This window comes from Eubalaena glacialis, chromosome 9 (genome assembly GCF_028564815.1).
Source record: "Eubalaena glacialis isolate mEubGla1 chromosome 9, mEubGla1.1.hap2.+ XY, whole genome shotgun sequence".
NCBI classification, from domain to species: domain Eukaryota; kingdom Metazoa; phylum Chordata; class Mammalia; order Artiodactyla; family Balaenidae; genus Eubalaena; species Eubalaena glacialis.
The window spans coordinates 48,227,957-48,252,452 of NC_083724.1; the positions used below are offsets into that span (position 1 = coordinate 48,227,957).

General features: G+C 38.3%; 1 protein-coding gene across 1 annotated transcript in view; it reads right to left on the reverse strand.

Moving 5' to 3' along the window:
* TMC1 (transmembrane channel like 1) overlaps window positions 1-24,496 on the reverse strand; it is a 387,946-nt gene that overhangs the window by 309,599 nt on the left and 53,851 nt on the right. The gene's annotated exons all lie outside the window — the stretch shown is intronic.

Genomic DNA, 24,496 nt, shown 5'->3' on the forward strand with positions numbered 1-24,496 from the left:
GAGGTGAGAGGTGGTCAGGGTCGGTCTCACTGGGAAAGTAAGACTTGAGCAGAGACCTAAAGGAAGTGAGGGACTGGGGCCAGCAGCTAGGGGTGATAAAGCATTCCCAGTGAACAGAACAACAAAAGTCATAGGACAGGAGAGTGCCAGACTTTTTTTAAAGAATAACAGGAAGGCTAGTGTAGCTGGAGAAGAGTGAATGAGAGGAATAATCAGAAATGAGAGCAGTGAAATAACTGAGGGCTCAGATCATTGTAGAGCCTTATAGGCCATTTGCTGTAAGAACTTTGGCTTTTACTCCTAGTGAGATGAGCAGCCTTTGTGTGGTTTTGAGCACAGGAGTGACATGATCTCATCTAGGCTTTAAAAGGTTCAGTCTAGCTGCTGTGTTGAGAGTAAGAGGAGAGCAAGCATAGCTCATACCTGCAGTAATCCTGGCACATAGCTCATCACCTCCAGCAAAAGTGCTTTACACAGAGGGAACACTTCACTTGGAAGCAACTGCCACAAATACTGATGTCTGGTTATGCTTGGTCACTGACCCCTAACTGAAGGCTCTGACTTGCTAATCAGTTTTGACCTCTGGCCACCAGGCAATCAAATTACGTGGTCCCAGCCACCCTATTGTTCTCTGAACTTTGCCTTAGCTCCCACAAAAAGGTGCATAAAGTTCAATCTTTTTTATTCAATAACTTTCAGAGTCCCTTATTACATTAAAAATCAATTGGTAATTAGAAGCACTTGAACCTACTTTAAGGGATAATATCATATTTTTAGTTTCTACTGTATGCCAGGTGCCGTGTTTTATGTATATGAACAGAGTTGATCTTCTTAACCCAGTGAGTTAGTATACTATTGTAATGTCTCAGTGGTAGAAACCATGCCTTGAAGACATTAAGTAATTAGTAAGAACACGAGGCAGGACCGAAACCCAGAAAATTCTATTCCTACCCTATAATATGTAATAATTAGCTTTGAAATAAATATTTATACCTCAAAAGCCTAAAAAAAAAGTACTCTTCAGGATCTTATTCACACTATCTATTCGTATAGTATATCCTGTTAATGTTGAGAGAACAAAAGAAAGTTAGAAACTTTAGCCTGGCTCTGACCTCAGTATGACAAATTAGCGTAAATACCCTCTAACGGACACGGTCAGGATTGGTAATTGTTGGGTTAATTTAAAAAGGAGTTAAAACGAGGAAAGATAGGAAATTATACATGCATACTTAAATAATTTACTTTTCTTTCAACCATTTCTTTCTGTATTCATTCATCAATCATTTGTTGTTGAACATTTTCTTACAGTCATTGGTGTTCTGTTTCTTTTTTGCATAAAGCATCATCTTTGATCTCCAATTTCAGTTTCTTTACAGTGGAATTAAAAAATAAGTTCAGCTGTGAAGAAACATAAAAATCAACTTTTCTAGATATTTATGAGTATTTTTTAATATTTTACAATGTTTTCTTATATTACACAGCTCCCCACACCTCCTCCCCCACAGATGCTCTCCAAAGCCTTTAGTTTAGTTCTCGTGGAAACAACTCTCTTCCTTTTCACATTCATATTTCTTTGGCTTTCACACTACTTAATAAATTGTGTAATATCAATAACAAACACAACTGGCATAAACAGATTTGGGAACAAACGTTAGCTGACTCTTGGTAAACATAAAACTCAACTGATGGGGGCAGAAATGCATGAATGTACTAGAATAGTCTTCTGGCTACCAGTACTCCTCTGCAATGGGCATCGTCCAGCATGTTTTATTGAGGGAATAGAGTGTGATTACTCTAGGGAGTCAGTTAAATGGACATTGATTAACTGAGCATCTATGGTATAGACTATTGATGTCAATAATGAAATCTTATTGGGAATTGCAGAACATAGGAACTCGAAGGAAAAAATAACAAAAAAATAACTAGCATAATCCAATCATTTAAGAGATGAGAAAATCCAGAACTTGAGAATTAGGTATCTTCCCAAAATCACTTCATCGTTAGGAAGAGGAACAGATTTGACGTTTCTGTTCAGTGTCCCTTCCCACACTAAAGTGCTCCATTTTGTTACTACTTGGTAAAGTTACTGAAAATGACTGAATTTCCTCTTTTCTCTAGTCCTTCTGTTTTTCAAATAAAGTGCAAAGAAGTAATTCTCTCACCTGAGACTAACATATTACCTAAAAAATTAGAGATGTTTAATCTTGAGGTTTTCAATTAAAAATACACTAGTTTTTTTTTAATATGAGATTTCAATGTCAATTACATAAAATTAGTTTGTCTCTTCCAAAACATGGAAACTCAGAACCAGATTTTTCCTATAATCCATTGAATTCACAAGGACTCACATTTGGGCATTGGTCAGGGACTATAAAATAGCTTAGGGGGGAAAAAAAGCAACTGAAATACTAGAAAGACTGAATAAATAAACAAGAAACCAACCTTGCAGCTGACTTTTCCAGATACTTTGCCAAGATGACTAAGGTCACTGGTAAATACTCAGTTCTCCTGTAATACTATCAAAAATGGCTACCATAGAAAAAGATAAGAAATTATAATATTTACTTTGCAAAAAGTATAAGGCTTATGTGATGTGTACTCATGTATATTTATAAAAATCGGTTAAAATATAATGTAATAAAAGTCTAAAAAAGGAACTGGGAAATTAGAACCAGATTCCATATTCTATTTATTTTTTCTTATGTTTTTTCTGCTAGAAAAATACCTACAAGAAAATTGATTTGGCATAAATAAATGTGAACACCTACTAACTCCACCTGCAACTCAAGTCCCAGCCTTCTGGCAATAATGAACAACTTTTAAGCTCTAAGTCTCATGATTACTTTCCCCAAAGATAAATGGGGGGATGCTTAAAGTCACCTGTTCGGGAGCATTGCTGCTCCCCTCTTGCTGGAAATCCTCACCCCCACCTCTCCCTCCCAAGGATCAGATTGGCACTGTCTTGGCAGTCACCTGAGTAATTGCTCTAGGTGAACTCTTAAATATATACTCCAAAGCTTCCATGATACTGCACTCCACTCCCATGATACTGATCTCTGATTTTCTGTTTCCTCATAGATATTTTTCCTTCATTTTATCATTAAATATGGAATTCCCCAGGGTTCTAGACATAACCCATTGTTCTTCCTAGTCATCTTCTCTCCTAATTTATTTCATTCCCTCTCAGAGTCTTAACTATCACATGTCAGGGACCTTCAAATCTATGGATCCAGCACAGTCCCCTCACTAGCAAATAAGAGCCATGTCAAACTCCCACTGAATAGATCTATCTGATGACCCTTGAACACTTCAAATTCATCTTATAAAAAACTGAACATCTGATCGCCTTTCCTCCCCACATGGCTCATGTGTCTCATGTGTTCTTTCTCTCACCTAGAAGAACCAATTACCCAATCTAGAAACTTCTGACAAAATCCTCAGCAATAATTCTTCAATTGGATTTTTGCCATTAAATTTGGATTTTTACTATGTGTGTAATTACAGGGTCTTAAGATAATGCTAGTCTTATTTAAATTAATAAATTTCTGTACTTCACAATGGTACAACCCAAAGTACGCTAATGAATTAGTCCACTAACAGCTTTTCCTAGGCACTACACAACCACCATCACTACCATCACCCCTGACTCTATCATGCCTGTTTTTCCTCCCGATTAAGGCTCTTTGAAGACTTATGGTTAAATTATGCACAGGAAATTCCTAATTTGGGTAATCTCATCAATATACAGCTATATAAATCAGCCAGCACCACAGACTGCATGTGTTTTATTTAAGAATACAAAAAACAACACAGATCCGATAGATCTTTTGAGTATCTAGGTACATATTCTCACTTCCTTTCATGTGTGTATATTTACATTTTTATTCTCCAGACTAAGAAATAAGGAAAGAGGGGGGAAATGCACAAACATTTCCCTGAGAAAAAGTTCAAAAAAAAAAAAGGTAGGGAGAGGAAAGAGATGAAAAAATACTGATACATTTTCCACTTATGCTAATTAAATCTAATCAAAGCTCACAACTAACTACTGTGTTGTGGGTTTATAATGTCAGCCTAAAGGCTTTGATCCTGATTAAATCAAGTACAAGCAGTACTGAAGGCACTAATGATAAAGCAAGCCCCATTAGACTGTTAAAATATAACAGGGGTCCTCTTTCACAAATCAATGTATTTCTATTTAGCCAGAGCCTGCCACTCTGAAAATAAGTCAGAAATCATTCTTCTCTCTTTCTTGATCTTTTGCTACTTTCTCCAGGGCCTGCAGTCAACTGTGGAGGTGGAACAATGAAGTCTTTCATGTAGAAGAAAAAAAAGAAAACCCTCTGAGCGCAATGCTCTCTCTCCTTCTCTGTATCACTGTGAACATACCAAAAGAAACAAAAGGAAAAGATCAACCCTTTTTCCAGTGGTCAAACAGTATTTAGAAATAAAGGAAGAGGGTTTCCCTGGTGGCGCAGTGGTTAAGAATCTGCCTGCCAATGCAGGGGACATGGGTTCGAGCCCTGGTCCGGGAAGATCCCACATGCCGCGGAGCAACTAAGCCTGTGCGTCACAACTACTGAGCCTGCGCTCTAGAGACTGCGAGCCTCAACTACTGAGCCCGCATGCCACAACTACTGAAGCCTGCACACCTAAAGCCCGTGCACCGCAACAAAGAGAAGCCACCGCAATGAGAAGCCCAAGCACCGCAGCAAAGAGCAGCCCCCACTCGCTACAACTAGAGAAAGCCCGTGCGCAGCAAGGAAGACCCAACGCAGCCAAAAATAAATAGATTTAAAACAAAACAAAACAATGTAAAAAAAAAAAAAGAAATAAAGGAAGAAATCCTTGAGAATGGCTTTGCGTCTGTCTGTCTTCCAATTGATTATCACTGATAGTATGTGTTAAACCTTTTCAATGTCAGGAATCCAAGTCCAGAGAAGGCATCTAAAGCACAAACTCCTGAAAAGCAATGAATGACATTTGGCTAAGACAACCAAGAGCCCTTGATGTTACAGAGAATTCTATAAGAAAAAACGTTGGCACCACTGAGCATTTTGAGTGCTTAGACAGGCAAATGTAGACAAACCTCCTAAACTTGATCTTACTTATTGTTGACAAAACAATTTCAAAAGATAAGCAGTGAGATCTTGGAATTTACATTTAACTTCAGGGTCAGGAGAGAAGCCAAGTAAAATACAGGGAGCTTTGAAAGCTTAGAGCCTACATTAGGTCAAGATCACAGCCATTCTCTGTTCTTCAGTTGAGAGTAAAAGCAAAGCCAGACTATTAAGAAAGAGAACTGGTGTGTGCAAAAGATCTAATCAGTGTGTTGCTTCTAATCTACAAACTACTCAAGAAGCAAGGGACTCAGGAGTCCTTGTTTCTGCTATTTTTTTAAAAGTACATTGTTCTCACTAAATCTTTTAGTCCAATAGATCTTTCTTTAACATAGTGTTTAAAGTTTTTAAATAACATTCCTTTATATTTGTGTAATACTTTATAAACGAAAGGGGTCTAGCAGAATTTATTCATCATTAACCCACTTCAACACAGGTAGGTATTATCCCAATTATTAATCAGCCAGGATGAGTGATATCAACTCAGCTTTGTAAATGGGGAGTCAGAGCATTATGGGAACTGAGAAGATTAGGCAAGCGTCTTATACTTTAGAATTAGCAGAGCCAGGACTAAGACCCAGTTCTTTGATGATTCAGCATTATGTTACCACATAAACAAATTATATTTAAATAACAAAGGAAGTTACATTTTATAAGAGGCAAGTAGGCAGTTTCCATTCAATTTAACTCATCATATACCAAAGCAAAAGCCACATAACCAATATTCAGCTAAATATGTTTGGAATGGAGGACCAATGCTACATGAATGACTACCCATTGATAAAGTTAATTGTTAACATCTTCATGCATTTTTAACTGAGGATCATACTGGGAAAGCAGGGACCCCCACTGAACCCCACTCTCCCAACACTTCAAGTGACAACAGCTAATATGGCTTTTTGTTTTTTTTTTTTAACATCTTTATTGGAGTATAATTGCTTCACAATGGTGTGTTAGTTTCTGCTTTATAACAAAGTGAATCAGCTATACATATACATATATCCCCATATCTCCTCCCTCTTGCATCTCCCTCCCACCTTCCCTATCCCACCCCTCTAATAAATTTGTTTGGCTGCTCTACCCTGGAGGCTTATTTAGATGTGAAAACAAAGGAACTAGTCATTAAGATCTACTCTGTTCTGAATTTAGTTGAGAAAGCAGAAAGACACTAAAAAGACAGTTACATTTGGGGCATGAAGTGTATCTTTGGTATACTCTTAGTGTACCAATCAACTTTAAAGCACAATGCAATGAAGATTTTCTAGGTTCTATATGTTTTAATGTAACTAATATTCACTGAGCAGTTAGTATCCATAATACATTATATCAAGTGAATAAAAAGTTATAAACTGGATTTGGGAAAAGATGGACAATGAATTGAACACACGAATCTAACTTTCCTCCCTCTAGAAACCCCTATAAAAACAAACCACAGTAAAGGGATGGATGGGTGAATAGATAAAGTTTTTAAAGGTATATATCCAAGAGTAAATGGAGATAATACAACAGCACAAACTCTAGGAAGGCAGGAAAGCAGACAGATGAATGTTAACCAAGGGGCCTTGTAGACCTAAGAAGGCCAAATCTAACCAGCACTGAGGAAACCTGAAAACTGACCTAATCTTCACTTCAAATTCCTCAAGTCTTAGAAATGGACAGCATCAGACATGTCCAGAAATGGGAATTGAGGGAGATGGGGGGCAAAAAATAAGGAAGATTGGTTTGAAGCTTTAATAAAAAGCAATTGGATCTATTTCCCCACATTCTTCTGGCTATTCCACTGAGTTACTTCCCTTACCCCTCAATAGTAGATCAGAAAGGTTAAAACAGAGTCTATTCTCTGGAAGAAGCCATGCACAGTTGAGGGTATGAGTACTAGTCTGAAAATGTGTGGATCAAATGAATAATTACTTGACTACCAGACTGCTAGCAGATAGGCCTTACACTTCAGGCCACAGATTAGAAGTTACTTCTTTAAGGAATCGGCCCAAGTGGAAAGATATGAATATCAGGGGTGCCTCCAACATTAGCCCAGCCAAATTACCCTACAGGGAAACTCAGCATTAACAAACCCACCCATGCCGTCAAGAGATTACAGACATTCTACTCAGGAAATCACATTCTCCCAGTCTGAATCATGAGCAGTCAAGCAAAGGTGACCAGAAATCAGAGGAAAATGTCTCATATGGAACACAGCGATGAGAATAAGCTGAATGAAACACTTGGAGAAAACAGGCTAAACAGAGAGAAGAAAACTTTTAAAAAATTCTCATTAATATCCCCAGAGAGTGGATTTTCATAGATGCAGATTGCTAACAGCTAACTAGCAACTATGAAAAAAGAATAAGATGGTATTTTAAAAATTCAGAGAGTAAAAAGAACTCTTGGAAAATAAAATTTGACAGCGGGGAGGTGGGGGAATGTCAACAGAAGTTTTGCAAAGAACCATTAAGGAAATCTTCAAGAAAATTAAAAGGTTGAGAGATCCCAGAATGAATGCAGAATATGACAAAACAATCTAACTGTATTATAAGTGTATAAAAAACCTCACTGAAGGGGACTGAAGGGAAAAGATGCTCACCTTAGCAACACTGGAAATGAATAAAGTTTGTGAAACTAAAGGCAAAAAAAAACATATATATAAACACTGAACTCTAGGTGATAAAGTTGTTTCCTATGAGAGTACCAGTTAATAACCTTGATACTGTGATAAATATACTGGAATTGAACAATCAAGTAAGTGGATGGGGGATTGCAGGAGCCAGGTTTCTCTCTGTTAGACTGGGATTTTATAGACAAGTAAGGAGAGACAGCTAGAATGATCCGTATGGTAATGGATTAGAGCTGGAGACATCAGTATGAACTTATATTTAGCTTAATATAGATATAGATGTTAAATATAGAAATATTTATAGATATATGTATATACCCAAGTTGGTATACACACATATGCTTTTGCTCTGTCAGCTGGGAGGGCCTAGATGCAACAATACTCCAGTAGCAACTAGCACACAGATTTTGGCTTTTAATACCATTCTCCAGTAGAAGGAATCAGATCTCCTTGGAGAAATGTCAGTCTAGGATTTAGGTAGGAAATATTCAAGATAAGCCTGGAGCATCTTACAGTGACAGAAAATAAGGAAATGTTAAAAAATAAATAAGTAAACACACAACTTTGGAGGTATGTCAAAGGGACAAAGGAGCCAACCAAAACCTCCCAATGGCCAAAGCTGGAAGAGTTTGAGCAACAAAATAAATAAAGTAGTATTTGATTGTAACCCAGAGTATAAAATAAATATTCATTAGTCCATACTGCCATAAATAAGTAACTGAATAAATAAATAAATGAGGGAGAAGAGAAAACTCTCCCATGCAGGAGAATTCCAAATAATTTATGTAGATACTCTGCCCTCTAGGAAGTGGAGCATAACTCCCCATCTAAGTATGAGCTACACATAGTGACATTTATCCAAAGAATACAGTATGGAAAGGGAATAAAATAGTAATGTTACACTGCAAAAACCTGAGAAACACTACCTCAGCTAGGTGATGAGAAAGACATCAGAAAAATCCCAGTTGAGGGACATTATACAAAATACCTGACCTGTACTATTCAAAATGGTCAAGGTCATGAAAAACAAGAAAAGTCTGAGAAACTATCACAGCTAAGAGGATCCTAAAGAGATGATTACTAAATGCAATGTGATATCTAGATGTGATCCTAAAACAGAAAAAAAAAAAAAAACCATTTAGGTAAAAACTAAAAAAATCTGAAAAAATATGGACTTTCATTAACAAGAATATATCAGTATTGGTTTATTAATTGTGACAAATATACCACACTAATGTAAGATGTTAATAAGAGAAAACTAGGTGTGGAACACATGGGTAGTCTTTATACTATCTTTGCAATTTTTCTATAAATCTAAAATTATTTTTAAATTAAAAGTCTATTAAAATATATTTTAAATTGGAAGAGCAAGGTAATAAAATATTTGAAAAAATAGAAAAAATTACAAAGATAGAAAATATGAGAGAAAAATAGTAGCAAAAACCATAGAAGGTCTAGACAAAATGTACAGTGTTCAACAAAAGGTATTCAGTAGGAGAGAAGAGAAAATAGAGAGGAAACAATTATCAAACTAAAAATAGAATTTTCTAGTACCAATGAGACTTCAAACTGAAAAGGCCTATTGGGTATGTAACACAATGTATGGAGGGAAATAAAACTTACATTCACTCACATAATTTTAAGATATCAGAACTTAAAAGGTAAGATTCTAAAAGCTTCCACAAAGAGATAGACAAATAAAATAGGTCACTTCTAATGGAAAGACAGTTGGATGGCTTCAGCTTCACTGAATACTAGAAGACAAATCCTCAAGTAAAAATTTTTAGTTCTAGAATTTTCTTTTTAATTTTATTTATTTATTTTTGGCTGCGTTGGGTCTTCGCTGCTGCACGTGGGCTTTCTCTAGTTGAGGCGAGTGGGGGCTACTCTTCGTTGTGGTGCGTGGGCTTCTCATTGCGGTGGCTTCTCTTGTTGCACAGGCTCTAGGCACGCGGGCTTCAGTAGTTGTGGCGTGCGGGCTCAGTAGTTGTGGCTCACGGGCTCTGGAGCGCAGGCTCAGTAGTTGTGGCTCACGGGTTAGTTGCTCCGCAGCATGTGGGATCTTCCCGGACCAGGGCTCGAACCTGTGTCCCCTGCATTGGCAGGCGGATTCTTACCACCGCACCACCAGGGAAGTCCCAATTCTAGAATTTTTAACCAAACCAAACTACTAATCAAGATAAGGGCAGGGCTTCCCTGGTGGCGCAGTGGTTGGGGGTCTGCCTGCCAGTGCAGGGGACGCGGGTTCGAGCCCTGGTCTGGGAGGATCCCACATGCCGCGGAGCAGCTAGGCCCGTGAGCCACAACTACTGAGCCTGCGCGTCTGGAGCCTGTGCTCCGCAACAAGAGAGGCCGCAATAGTGAGAGGCCCGCGCACTGTGATGAAGAGTGGCCCCCACTTGCCACAACTAGAGAAAGCCCTTGCAAAAAAAAAAAAGGAAATAAATATTTAAGATTTAAAAAAAAAAAAAAAAAAAAAAAAAAAAAGATAAGGGCATATACTTTTAGACATGCAAGGACTTAGAAAGTTTACCTCACATGTACTCTTTCTCAGATATTAACTTTTGGACTTTTTTCTGTAAAATGAATTAACCAAAAAGGAGGACAACAGTGGGTCTTGGACAGTGTAGGTTCAACTCAAAAGAGTAATGAATGAAAGTCCCAGGACAACAGGTTTGTAGCCATTCTAGAGAGCAACTAGCCCATGTTGAAACAGGAGGAGTCCAGGAAGGAGGTATTCAAGAAAGGAGAGAAATCCATTTTTGTGATCCCTGAGACATTGGAAGAGTTAAAGATATGATAAAAGCAGACAATGAAAGAAAAAAAGGGCAATTACAAACCCTAGGAAAAGCAAAAATCTAAACAAGAAAGTAAATATGTTTGACTAGGCTGTGAACAATATTAACCATAATAATGGAAGCACTATTTACTATCCTTAGAACCTATCTATCAACACACAGAAGACTTAATTACAGTTCCATAAGAGAAAGTAAATATTATCAACCTTAGCCATATAAAAGTATAAAGAAGTTAGAAAGTAAAAGGGGTGAGGAAAACTGACGAGAACAGTAGGTGTGATAATGTCCCAGTCTTACAGTGTAGAGAATCAAGAGATGCTACATATAATGGAAAGGAAAAAAGTAAAATATTTGTTTATTATTTAAAATTATAAAGTACACCAATAGAGGAATTAAAAAGAGACAATTATTTGGGAAGCAGAGGTGGGATGGTAGTGTAAATAAGCTAAATCTTTTTCTGTTAAATAAGAACACAAATAATCCTTAAAACTTATTCAACAAAACTAAGTCAGGAAATAACGGTAAAAACAGACTTTTAGACAAACTGAGATGACACCAGAATAGTTAAAATCCCAACCTGTTAAGAACTAGATATGTTTTCCTCTGGCAAGTAAGATTTGGGGTGGGGAAGGATGAAGCAGTTTCTCCTTTGTATTATTTGAAAATTTTAGCTAGCAAGTACATGTATTACTTTAATAAAGATAAAAATAAGAGTTACTTTTTTAATGACAAAGATGTCATTCCTGCCCTGAGGAGTCTTACAATCTAGTACAGAAAACTGGTAACTAAAATGTGAGGAACGGAGAAGGAAAGGAGGCAAAGAGGGAGGAAGGGAGAAAGGAAAGGAGGGAGGGAGGTAACAAAATATTTGAGTGTCTACCTTGTGCTGTGCATTTTGCTGGATGATTTACAGACACCATCTCATTTCAACTTTCTGCCTTTCCAGTGATTCCCCCCATTTTACTCTGAACAATGGAGGCTTGAAAAGGCAGACTATTTATTCAAGATCACACAGCTCCTATATACCAGAGCTAGGAGTCAAACCCAGGTCTAACAAAGTTTAAATTCATGTACTTTCTCTTATAGAAGGCAATCACCTAAGCACAAAAATTATTTGGATATCAGTAAGATTTCTAAGATAGAAGCTGCCTTCCTGCTAGAGGAAGTTACACTCAAGGGCAGACCAGTTATCATACAGATCTAGGACACAGCAGGACAAGGCAGGCTGTAGCCCCCTGGTGAGGTCTTCTCCAGAGGGCAGACTGCTGAGGGCCCGTTTTTGATGTTCATGTCTTATCTAATGCATTCAAAACTTTTGACAGCTGGAGAGATGAATGATTCATCTGAACTCATCCCAGGAGTCCTGAAACCTTTCTCTTTATTGCAATGAGACATAAGAATAACCAGGAAGAGAGATGGCTTCCTGAAAATCCCCACCACAACTAACCCTCCCATCTCCTTGTTCTACTTCCCTGTCACTGACCTATGAGATTTGGGGCTAGACTAATTTGGTCATACTGTTCCTCAGCTGGCCCTCCCTCAGAAATCTTTTAAGGTATTTTTGGCCACCAACTTATTCCTTTCCTTGGAATAATTTTGTTAAATTTCCACCACCTCCTTAAACTCTCAAGTCCCCTTCCTTTTTTTCCCTCCTCCCCCTCCTCCTCCTCCACTTTCTCCTCCATCCTCCTCTTCTTCTTCATCTCTCTCCCTGTCTCTCTCTGTCTCTCTCTCTCTCTGTCTGTCTGTCTGTCTCTGTGACTCTCTCAGATCATAACTATGCCTACCATTTCTCTAGGAAACAGAGACCATCAGTCTTACAACTTATAAATCCAATCAACCTCTATCCTCATCCATTCTTCTTTTCTCCTGTGTCAGAAGAAGTAAAGCCCTTCTCCCAGGCAAAGCTAGCTCCTCTACTTTCATTTTTTTCTCCAGTTTGCTCTTACTTCTCCTGGAATTGGCACCATCACTTATCACTTCTTCTCTGTGCTTTCTACTCCTCCTTCTCCGTGGCACCTTTCCCTTACCCTAAAACACAGCTAAGCTTCTCCCACTGAGCAACATCCTTTCTTTCTTCTCAATTACACTCTTTCTTCCACAGATGTTTGTGAGCACCTGTTAAGTGCCCAACACTGCATTGAATGATGAGAATGCTTTGGGAAATGAAGCAGGCCTGCCCCCATGGAGCTCACAGTCTAATGGAGGAACAGACGATAAGTAAATAATAAATATAAAATTTAAATTTTCCACAAATCCTAGGAAGGAAACAAACAGGGCACAGTGATAAAAAATAAAAGTGGGGCCGGGGGGGGGGTTGGGGCGGTGATCCACTAAGTTAGGGTAGGCAGGAAAGGGCCCTTATTTTTCCATCATTTCCATTACTGGAGTTTAGGCTATCATTTTTCACCTGGGTTCCAATGAACTCTTAAACAAGTTCCCTGCTTACCAATTCCACCTTTTGGTCCTTCTCACATATTGCTACCATAGTTGAGTTTCTAAAGCAGATCAAACTTTCTCATTCCCCTGCTTCAGCCTCCAGTCATTTCTCAAGCTCTGATCCTTGAGCCCAGCATTTTTAAATGCCTAGGTGATTAAGAAGTGACTTTGAGATCACCATATAAACAGCGACCAGTGCTGTGAGGAATGCTTTGTGCTGACTCGAATCTCCAGAACTCTCTTGGGCTTGTTATTTTTGCCAGTCAATCTCTGTTTTAATTTGTTTTGTTTAAGCAGCCATCCAATGGAAAAGCTAGTGCAGCAGCATTCTCCTCTATGACCACTAAGAAGTCTTAAGAGGAAGGTTGGGCTTTGGAGTCTGCAAAGTGGAGAAGGAAGTGACTGAGACTCTGAAGAAAGAAAGGGCCATCGAGATCAGAGAAAGCGGCTCTATAAGATGAGAAGCAGGAAGGAGATGTTGATGTGGGCTCCTAGACAAACATTTAATACAACTTCCTCTCTTTTGGCCCCTTTCCTCCAGCTGTTGCAAGACACCAAATTTAGCATTTATCCGTAAAATGCTATGGGAAAACTAGTCAATCAAAACAAAATAGAAATAAATTTGGTGAATTTCTCACTTGGTGAAATGAATTTCTATGAACTGGTCGTTGAGTGAATTTGCTTCAGAAGTCTAGGGGAATTTGATATTCTGCTTATTTGACCAATCTTACCAGGGGGAAGTGAGTTATGTGGGTCAAGGTTAGTGCCATGGGTAGAGAAGCTTCTGCCCTGCTTCCTGTTTAGTATATGGGAGGGTATTGTATCATTGGTTGCTTTTGCATCAACTTGTGGACAGCAGAGGGTTGGCCTAAATTTAGCTCTCTCAAGCTGCCCCTGAAAGGGAACATTGAACTTACCTGAGGATATGAATAGGAGCTTATCAGAAGCTGGACCAGAGCTGGCTAACCAGCTCAGAGAACTCACTGCTAAATTGTCAGAAATTTTGCAAGCCAGTTGTTTAACATGGCAATTCTTAAAAGTTAAATTACTTAAATTTGAAATTCAATAAATTATATTAAAAATAAAGATAATTAAATATGCAAAATTACTACTCCATAGTTATTTTATTACATTTTACTATTATCTATGTTCTTGGGATTATTTATTTCTTTTGGATCTGTACAGTGCATCTCTTCCCAACTCTGCATTTGGTGACAACATATTGGTAGTTTGAAATGCCTAGGTGGGACTATTTACACCACAGAAGTCTGCAAATACTGCAAATCAGGGCTTCTCCTGCCCACAACTAACTGCTAAGTATTTTGCAGCACGCCACTGCCTATCTTCCATGCAGCAGGCTGAAACCTAAGGGACTTAACTCTGGACCTCTGCAGTGCCCACAAGGCAGAGCTGAGTCAGCAAAGTTGGGAACGGTCTGTGAATTATACCAGCTTCAGACACCAGCAAAGCACCCCAGGATTACACCAGTTCCCATCGGTGGTCACCAGTCCAGGGAGAAGCCCAGACCAGCCATGACACAGCAGAGACCAGCAAGGATCCAAAGAACACCAAGAACCCCCTACCTTCCTCTACCACCATTAGATCACTTAAATCTCACATTCAGATCCCATCTTGGAAAGAAACAGAGGGAGGTAGCAGAAATCTGAAAAACTGAGCTCTTTATCCAACAGAGATAAGAATTTACCTTAGGAAATTATTTTCTTCATAGAATTAAACAAAATTCGTCTGGTGGGACCGAAACTGACCCTATCCCTCAAGCTTAGCCACCTGGGTCAAAGGAAGTTGAGTGAGGGGGCTCTTCCATGAAGACAGACCAATTATAGAGGAAAGGAGCCATCCTTTGTTGTTGCACATTTAAGAGCAGTGTATATAAGTTTACACCCCTGTTGCAATGGTGATATTGAGCTTTTATTAAGTGGTAAATACTGTCAGTATCTTCTATATGCAGATGAAGAAATGAAGACTCAGAAAGTTTATGTAACTTGCACAAGGTCACACAGCTAGGAAGTAGAAGGAGGCAAGTTGGTATGTCTGCAGGGATTGAGCCCTTTTGTTCTACTGCCTGTCAACAACCCTCCTCAGGCCCTCCTTGGGTCCTTTTGGCTGTTAGGCACTGCAGAATGATTGGGACAAACCAGGAGGGAACTACCTCATAGGAAATTATCTGGAATGGACAACCTGAAAGCCAAGTCATGTCGGGAAAGCTATTACTTGAGAGGATGACCATATCTATTTCAGGACCTAGGAAAAAACTAAAATGTTACTGGAAAGGAAACTGAGATCAGAAGCTAAACACACAAATAATGAAGAAGGTAAATGAGCAATAGAGTTGGCAGCTAATAGAGCTGAGAGACTGAAGCAATGACAGAGGTTGGCCTGTGTAGAACCAAACCCAGGAATAGTGAGCAATCATTCCTTTTATGCACTGCCCAGCTCATCTTGCCAGAGTAGCAGTAGCATCATAAAACAGCCAAACCAGGCATGAAACCAGCCTTTCTCCAAAGTGTGATTATTACTCATGCATTCCTTCCCACTGCCCTGCATGCCCCAAGACTATCTCCATCCTACTCTTATTTGTTTTGAAAAATAAGTATTTTTAATAGTTTATCAAAGTAACTCATGCAGATAATTTTAGAAATTCATATAATACAGAAGGGCTTATAAGAAAAAGCAGCAATCACCTGCACCACCCCACCTCCTTTCCAAATCCAATTATCCATGCTTTGCACGAAACTTCTGTAAATTTCCAAATGCCCCATGTACTCCCACAGCTCTCACAGAACAAAACAAGCTGGAACCTGTCCCATTATTTCTCCCCTGGTTTTATTATCCCAGAAAGAGTGGGAGGAGCTGACCAAAAAGATCCCAACATGTAGAGCCTTGGTGAATACAAATAGCCTGAGATCCAGAGTAGGCACAGGAGGGAGGGGAGGGTGTCTACAGCCCCCCTTTGTTTCACTGATTTCCATGGACAGATGGATGGTTTGCCCCCCAGAGTCTGCTGTGTATTGTATACTTTGCCAGCTCAAGGGAATGAGTCAGCATCTCCCTCCTCCTTTGTTTTCCATCCACTTCTATTGTAGCTCTACAACCTTGTTGACTCCCTTTAAGGCTGAGAAGACCTTCAAACACAATTTGAATTCAAAGGCACATTTTTCCATCTCGGTAGCAGAAGTTTGTTCTGGGGTCTGGTGCTGCCTTATACTGGCCTTTTCATCTGACTTTCTCTCTAGGCCATTCTCAAGATGAGGGCATAGACTGCACATTAAACTGTGTCCACTGTACTGAGCGCATGCCTGGCACAGAGTGGATACACAGCAAATATTTGTTGAATGAATGAATATAGGAATGATGTCCTTTAGTACAGTAGACAAAGGAATTCATAAAATGAAAAGGCCACCATCTCTATACCTAGATATCCATAGACTAAATAAGAACCCTGCTCCAGCAGCCAGCCCTCTCCTGGTTCTCTGAGTCTGCTTGGTTCAGTTTCGCTGCTTCCAGAGGCCCAGTTCCAATATTTGTCATTCAAATGCTTCCTTCCGGAGCATTCCAAGGCCCTGAAAGAAGAAGCAAAGTGCTTCTCAAAGCTACATTCCTACTGTTTCGAGAAACTATATGAAGGACAAAAGAAGCAGAACTGGAAGACACATGGAAATCCTCTGGAATTCCAGCCCGTCTCCCCCTGAAATTCCACTTTCGTACTTCATCCCTTTATCTAAGCACTTTGGTAACTATTAAGCTGATATTCATCCCAGAAAAATAATATTTGGGGTAAATAAGTTCCAAATTTTTTATTTTGATGTAAAAAACATAACACTGAAGGATAGAAAAGTGGAAACAATTGAGCAGAGAAAACCATCAGAGGGGAAAAGAGGCAGGGGAAAGAGGAGATAATAAAGGCAACAGGAGAAGGAAGGAGGGATTCAGCTAAAGAGAAGAGAAGGGATCTGGACAAGTGAGCACAGAAATGAAATGCCAAAACTAGGATCATTTAAATGGACAATTTTATGGGAAATGTATGTTAAAATATGTATTGAAAAGGGGCAAAGAAGACAAGAAGACAAGATAGTAAAGGATAGATGACACCATACTTGGTCCACAGAGAATCATTTTGGCTTTGGTTGATAAGACCAGCCAAAGACCAGGCAAATGTACCATTCCTCCCTGCTGTCTTCATTGTACAATTTCTTCCAGCTAACGCACAGCATCAGCACAGCTGCTCCAGCAGAGAACACACTTGTAACTATGCCAGGAATCACCTTTCCTAACTTGTTACATAGAGGGCAGTTGAGTTCTGCTTGTTTTCACAACTAAAATTAAGTTTCTTCTAGCCTGCTTTTGTGAATTCCTTCTGAAGTTATTCCTCCACCTTCCCTGCCTCATATTCTTAGGGGAAACAATCAATTGTACAAAGAGTCCAATTATTCTCCATGTGTAGGAGAAAGGGACCACAGTAACTCTGAGAAATCATTTTCAGAATTAATTCATGGCATGAAAAATTCTACACATACACACACTCATACACACTACCTCTGGGATCCTTCATTTTGAAAGCAGTATTTCACTAACAATCCACTTAAAAGAGAAATCCAATATTAGCCTAGATGAGGACACTTTTCAACTGTCTGTTGGGTACACATTTAGGGTCTTTCTCTGTGTATTTCATCAATATAGAGCCCAACACGGAATTGTAGCTTAGTATTTTAGAGATCAACCCACTGGTGAGGAAAAGGTCTATTCAAATTGTTCACCCAGCATTGAGAAGTTTATCTTTCCAATTCAGAAAAAAAAATCAGAGGGGGAATTTTCTACTCATGTGTATCTCCTAACAAAAACAGAGAAGAAAATATTACTGTGCCTACGAGTTTAGAATAAAGCTGATGACAACACACTCCGGAATTTTTTGAAGCACCACTGGGGACTACTTACAGACTTTCATGGTAAGTAGTAAATTTGGAAAACCATGTTACCCTGAAACCATTATTTATTTTTCTTCATTAGCTTTGGAAAGTATTGATTTGGAAATATGGATTTATTTGTCCACTGAGTCTTTTCGAAAACATATTCTGGTTCTCTTTATGATCTCAGCCTGTCTTCCTAGCTTTATAAGGAAGTTAATTTCTTTGAGCATTACACCCATTTCTTCATCTAATGCATATGTAAGGTTCAACTACATCTCTCTCGAGTTTTGCAAATACTCATACTGAGGCTTTCTGGAGAAGGATGAACTTTAACCCCATGTAGGAAAGGCTGGTTAATTAGAAGGATTGTTGGTCCCTTTAGCAAGAAATAAGGGGTTTTCCTTGAAGCAAGAGGGAGCTAGCTAAGCAAAAGCATGTTCAGGTATGCACTGAAGAGGAATTTTTTTGGCAGATACAATGCCTAACAAATTCTGAAACTGACTATCAAGGAATACTTATTATAGACGTTTGAAAGAATTATCCATGGATTTCTTTTGAATTATTTAAGTAGTAAGAGGTTTACAAATGATGCAAGTCCTAAACTACACGAGGAAGAAAAGCCACACTCAGAAATCATCTCTATTATAGAGCTTTACTGCAAAATATGTAAGCACGCAGGCTCCAGCAAGAAATCACTCATTAGCCACGTGACCACCCTAGGTACCAGCTCTTCTGATTGTAGGGATATAGCAGGCTTCAGAAGCTTAAAAGTAACTCAACATGTGAGACTGCACCCCAAGCTTGAAAGACCCATCTTCTTCTGTTCAATTAACATTTTTACTTCCCAAAAAGAAATTTGGGTGAATTTTCTGTCACTTGATATGAAATAGAGAATAGGCAAAGATGTCTCAGTATAGCAAACCACCTTCCTCCATATATAGACTTCTTAGTTAAATTGACTATGGCTAGGACAGTAAGGTTTGTTTGATTAAGAAACAATAATACATCAATTATTGTATCAGATTCTGCTGGAAAGAACCAGTTGGGGTCATTTTTCTTAAAAGGTTACTTTTCCACAATGATTGAAAAAGAAAAAATAATATAAAAGATACATGCAACACATGTGGTGAAGTATTAATACCCCTAATGTAAAAACTGCTCTAATAAAGAAGAAAAAATTGCGATTGAATAAATGAAGAAACGGCATTTGTCTTTTGGAAGGAGCTACCCAGCAACTGAATGTCCATCTAACACAGATATGTATTGGTGGAGAATAAGCCCCTACTTTTTACTACAGAAGCCAAAGGGGCCAAAGAATACCGTTCTTACACCACTGATTACTATAGTTCAGGCATGTGACCTAGGCTCAGTCAATCAGGTGCTCCCACCTGGGTCTCTGAATCTTGAGAATGATGCAAAGACAAAAGGGAAATTGAGAATTTACTCACAGTAATGTTGAGAGTCTCAAGATAATGACAGTGGGTTGTGTAGAAGATGCCAGTAACAGAATATTAACTGTCCTGTTTTATGACAGTTAAATTTTTAGATTTATTGCATTCCCCACTGCCCAGCCCTCCTTTACCAAGCCTATTTCTCCAACCACCTCACTGATTCTGTACGCTAACCCATATCCTTCTAGCAAGATCCGTTTCTATCTAGATTAACCAGAGCTGGCTACTGTTGCTTGTAACTAAGAGCCCTGATTGATAGAAGAAATGAATAGACAGTTTACAAATGAAGCAACATATGTGGAAAATAAACATAGAGAAAGATGTTCAACTTCACTAAGAATCAGGGAAGAGTAAATAAAGAGAATAAAATATGCCTTTTCATTAGATTAGCAACTATAAAAGAATTGTTAGGATCCAGTTTTGGCAAATGTGTAGAGAAACAAGCAATTTAATAAACCATTAATGTTAGTGGGAATATAAATTGATGCAACTTTTCCAGAAGGCAGACTGGAAATGTATATCAATATTTTAAGTGTGTATACTCTTTGATCAGTAATTTCACAACTAACAATTTATCTTGAAGAGATAATCAGTTAGTCAATACCTAGCATTAATATTTGTATAACAGCAATGTTTATAATAAGGAAATAACCTAAATATCCACCACTAGAGAAATTGTTAAATTATGATAAATCCTTTAAAAAGAATATGATTTAGCTATTTAAAAGGCCAGGTTATATCGAAATTTACTGAGAAATATCTTCACAGCTTTCATGGAAGAGAAGAAAAGTTTGCAGAAAAATAAATATTGTGTAATTTCATATAAAAACAGAGTGTTTTTCTACCTAAGATGGTAGGCAGAATTCTAAGATGTCCCCTAGGGTTTCTGTTCCTACTGTTATACCCATGATTATGTTACATTACATAGAAAGGGATTTCGCTGACATAATTAAGATTACTAACCAGCTGACTCTGAGTTAATCAAAAGGGAGTTTATCCAGTTGGGCCTGACCTAATCACATGAACCCTTTAATAGCAACGCTGGTGGCAGGAGGGGAACTCAGAAACTCAAAGCCCAAGGAGGACTCAGTATACCCTTACTAGCTTGAAGATGGAGGGGGCCACATGGAAAGGATCTGATGTAGCCTCCAAGAGCTGCGAATGACCCCACAGGCAACAGCCAACAAGAAAACAAAGACCTTAGTCTTATAACTGCAAGGAAATAAATTACAACAATAACATAAAAGAGCTTGTAAGTGGATTTTTCCCTGGAACCTCCAGATAAGAGCCCAGCCTGGCTTACACCTTGACTTCAGCCTTGTGAGACCCTGAGCAAAGAACCTAGTTGAGACCACCAGACTTTTGATAATTGATTATATAGTAATAGAAAACTGATACTAATAAATAAATACTAAAACTAATACATAAACTATATATATGTATATATAGACACATTTATATAAGACACATATATATGTTTAACTAGTTAACTAGATAACTATCACACCCATGTATCACAGCAGGATGAGAACCTGAACACTAGGCTCTCATAATGTAATATATACGTTATTGTTGCCTCTGCGCAATGAGATTTTTGAGGGATAATGCTTAGTTTATTTTTTATACTAAAGCAATTTTTTTTTAAAGTATTGCTTACTTTTTCTTCACAAATATAATCAGAAATAAATATTTTAATATATAGACAAAATGGAAACCATGTAATATACCTGGAAGTCATTTAAATCTCTATGGATCTCTTTCGAAGCTTACACAGAAGAGAAGCCTTCCCATTCCAATATCAGAGACCAGGAAAGTGAGGTTTTAGGTCCATTGCTTTTTTTTTTTTTTCCTAACCCAAAATTACGAAAAATTTCAAGCGTAGAAGAGAGACTACTTAGAATCAAGAAAGCTGGGTTCAAATACAATGTTGACAATCATCAGTTTTTCTAGACTTGTCTCCTTATTTGGGAAATGGAGACATAATAGTACCTAATGTAAAGTTGTTGCAAAGAGTAACCACAATAACATTTGTGAAAACATATAGTGCAGTGTCAAATGGATAATAATGGCCAACATTTATTGAGTATTTACAATTTGCCAGGAACTGTAAAGCACAATTGCTATGTGCTTTACATCCTTGCTACTGATAATGTGGTATATAGCACAGGGATCACCAGGGAGCTTGTTAGGTATGTGAGGCCCAGCCCACACCTACTGAATCAGAATCTGCATTTTTTTTTTTTAAGAGTATTTTATCACTTTTTTTTTTTTTTTTGGCTGCGTTGGGTCTTCGTTGCTGCACGGGCTTTCTCTGGTTGCGGCGATCGGGGGCTACTCTTCATCGCGCTGCGTGGGCTTCTCACTGCGGTGGCTTCTCTTGTTGCGGAGCACAGGCTCTAAGTGCACGGGCTTCAGTAGTTGCAGCGCATGGGCTCAGTAGTTGTGGCTCACGGGCTCTAGAGTGCAGGCTCGGTAGTTGTGGCACACGGGCTTAGTTGCTCCGCGGCATAGGAGATCTTCCCAGACCAGGGCTCGAACCCATGTCCCCTGCATTGGCAGGCAGATTCCTAACCACTGTGCCACCAGGGAAATCCAGAATCTGCATTTTAACAGGATCCCCAGGTGATTCATGAGCATATTAAAGTTCAAAAAGTACAGCTCCATCTGTTATTTAATCTTTATATTTATCCTAGGAAGAAGATGCTAAATCATTCCCATTTTACAGGTAAAGAAATTGAGTCTCAGGGTAATTTGCCCAAGGCTAGTAAGACACAATCTGCTTCCAGACAGTCTACGTCCAGAGTCCACAGGCTTAACCACTTTGTTTTACTGTCTCTCCTAGCAGGTGTCTGACCAAAAACAGTTGAATTCAAATATAATTCCACAGCCCTTCCTGTCCAACTCCACACTGCCATCCCGGGTGTAGGAATGGCCTGGACTTCATCTCTCAATTGCAAAGAAGAAAATGGGAAAAAATAACATTGTAAAGTCCTTTGGGTACTGAGACAAAACAGATTTAGAACAAGTCTTTGTAATATTTTATTCTTTGTTTTTCTCTTACCTTTTATTATTACCAAATGTGGTTTCCTATGTTAGTATTATTCTAAATATCTATATGCACTGTTCTTTCCTTCTTACTAAAAGGTCCTGCCCAGAGAGAGACACTTATGTTGATAGGAACCCCCATGCTCAGTGAAGTATATTTGGTACATTCAACCTATAAGTAAGATCAAAGGTATATAAGAAATATTTGATTTAAACAGCAAGTTTAAGGTAGTGGTTTTAAAATCTTTGATTGCTAATAATAACTAACACTTGTATATCACCTTACATATTGGTTTTGGTACATATTATGTACCATAATCCTAACAATAACCCTGCAAGTAGGTATATTATTCCAGTCGTATAGATAGGAAAATGAGGCTTGGCTAGTAAGTGATAGAACTTGGGCTTGAACCTATGCTTGGAACACATCGACATCTATCATGTATATTACTATAAAACAGTGTATATTACTATAAAACAGCATTCCCCAATGATTATCTGTTAAAGTCCAATCCCAATAATTACAACCAACTGCGGGAAGACCAGTCCGAAATGCTGAGTTCTGAATTTTAATTATATTTAAAGAAACATGGATTTTTTAAAAGTAATATGAGAATAATCTGCCCCCAGTAGAGATGTAAATATTGTCCCTCCATTTCTTTTTATATTATTAATATGCATAGCTAATGCTTTCTTCATACATTTTGCAGAAAAAAATGTCATTTGTGAAAGCAGCTGGCACATGGGAGAAATTGAGTAAACTTTACTTAAAATGGAAAACAAAAACTTCAATCCAGCACTTGTCCAACCAATCACAAACTCTATTTCTGAAACTAAATACAATGAAATCCTTTTTGACATTACTTCAGAGGAAAAAAACTACCGTGTATTAAGTGGACTAAGAGTATTCAGATACACTTTAGCTACCCATAACTATATCTCTTTTGTGTCAATATATGATACACAGTATAGGTGCAAATCAATGGCATTAATAATGATGATCTACTATATTCTTCATTCCTTTTGTTAATGCCAATATCTTATCAAATCTATACAGGAAAAACAAAAGAATTCTTTGCCCCCAAATGGTAACTTCTATTATTTTGAAAGGCACACCATGCTTCTGCAAGATTGCCAGGGTGGTACCCCTCTTTTGTCAATTGGGCATAAATGAAAATAGCCATTTCTTAAAGACTTCTCCAGGATAATGGATCTCTGAATAATTATCTGGATAGGATAATGGCCTATATGGACAGTGGGATGAGCGTACCCTTCTTTTTCTAGTTAAGGGAGAGTAGGTGGCAAAAGAGAAAATCCATCTGATCTTGTGAAGAGTATTGCCAATGACAGTTACTCTTCTCTGCTCGCAAATTCCAAAGGTTACTAATGCTCACTTAGGGAGAGGTCCTAATTTATTGATCTCAGTAAGTTAAGCAAAGAACAAATGGGGAGAAAGAACACTGACAAGTCCAGAGAAGAATCATAAGAACAAATACCTACCGAGGATTTACTACGGGCCAGGCTTTATAAATGCCAATGATAATAATAAAAACCACTAGCATCTACTAAGCACTTATTGTGTGCTAGTCACTATTATGTATGCTTTACATGTATTAACTTATTTAACTCTCACAACAATTTTACAAAGTAGGAACTGTGATTATCCTCATTTAATTATTCAGGAACCAGAAGCACAGAGAGGTTAAGAAACTTCCCCACGACTACACTGCCAATAGGTAGCTGGGGTAGGACTTGAATCCAGGCAGGTGGCTACAGAACCCGTGCTCATAACCTCTCTACCACTGTCTCACATAATCCTCACAACATGCCCCATGATTTTTATAATCCCATTATTATTCCCATTAAAAAGAAAAACAACAGACTATGTCTTAGAGAGGTAAAGTGCTCTTTAAGATCACTCAACTGGTAAATGAGATAAACTGGGGCTTAATCTCAGTCCCAACTGGCACCAAGCGTCAGTACATTAACCACTTGACAATTCTATCACTACACTGAGAAATTAAAATCTTATAATCTATTGCCACATTAAGTGATCTGTGCATAGTGGTTAAAGGCAGAATATAATAAGGGAGAAAAAAAATCTGAAATT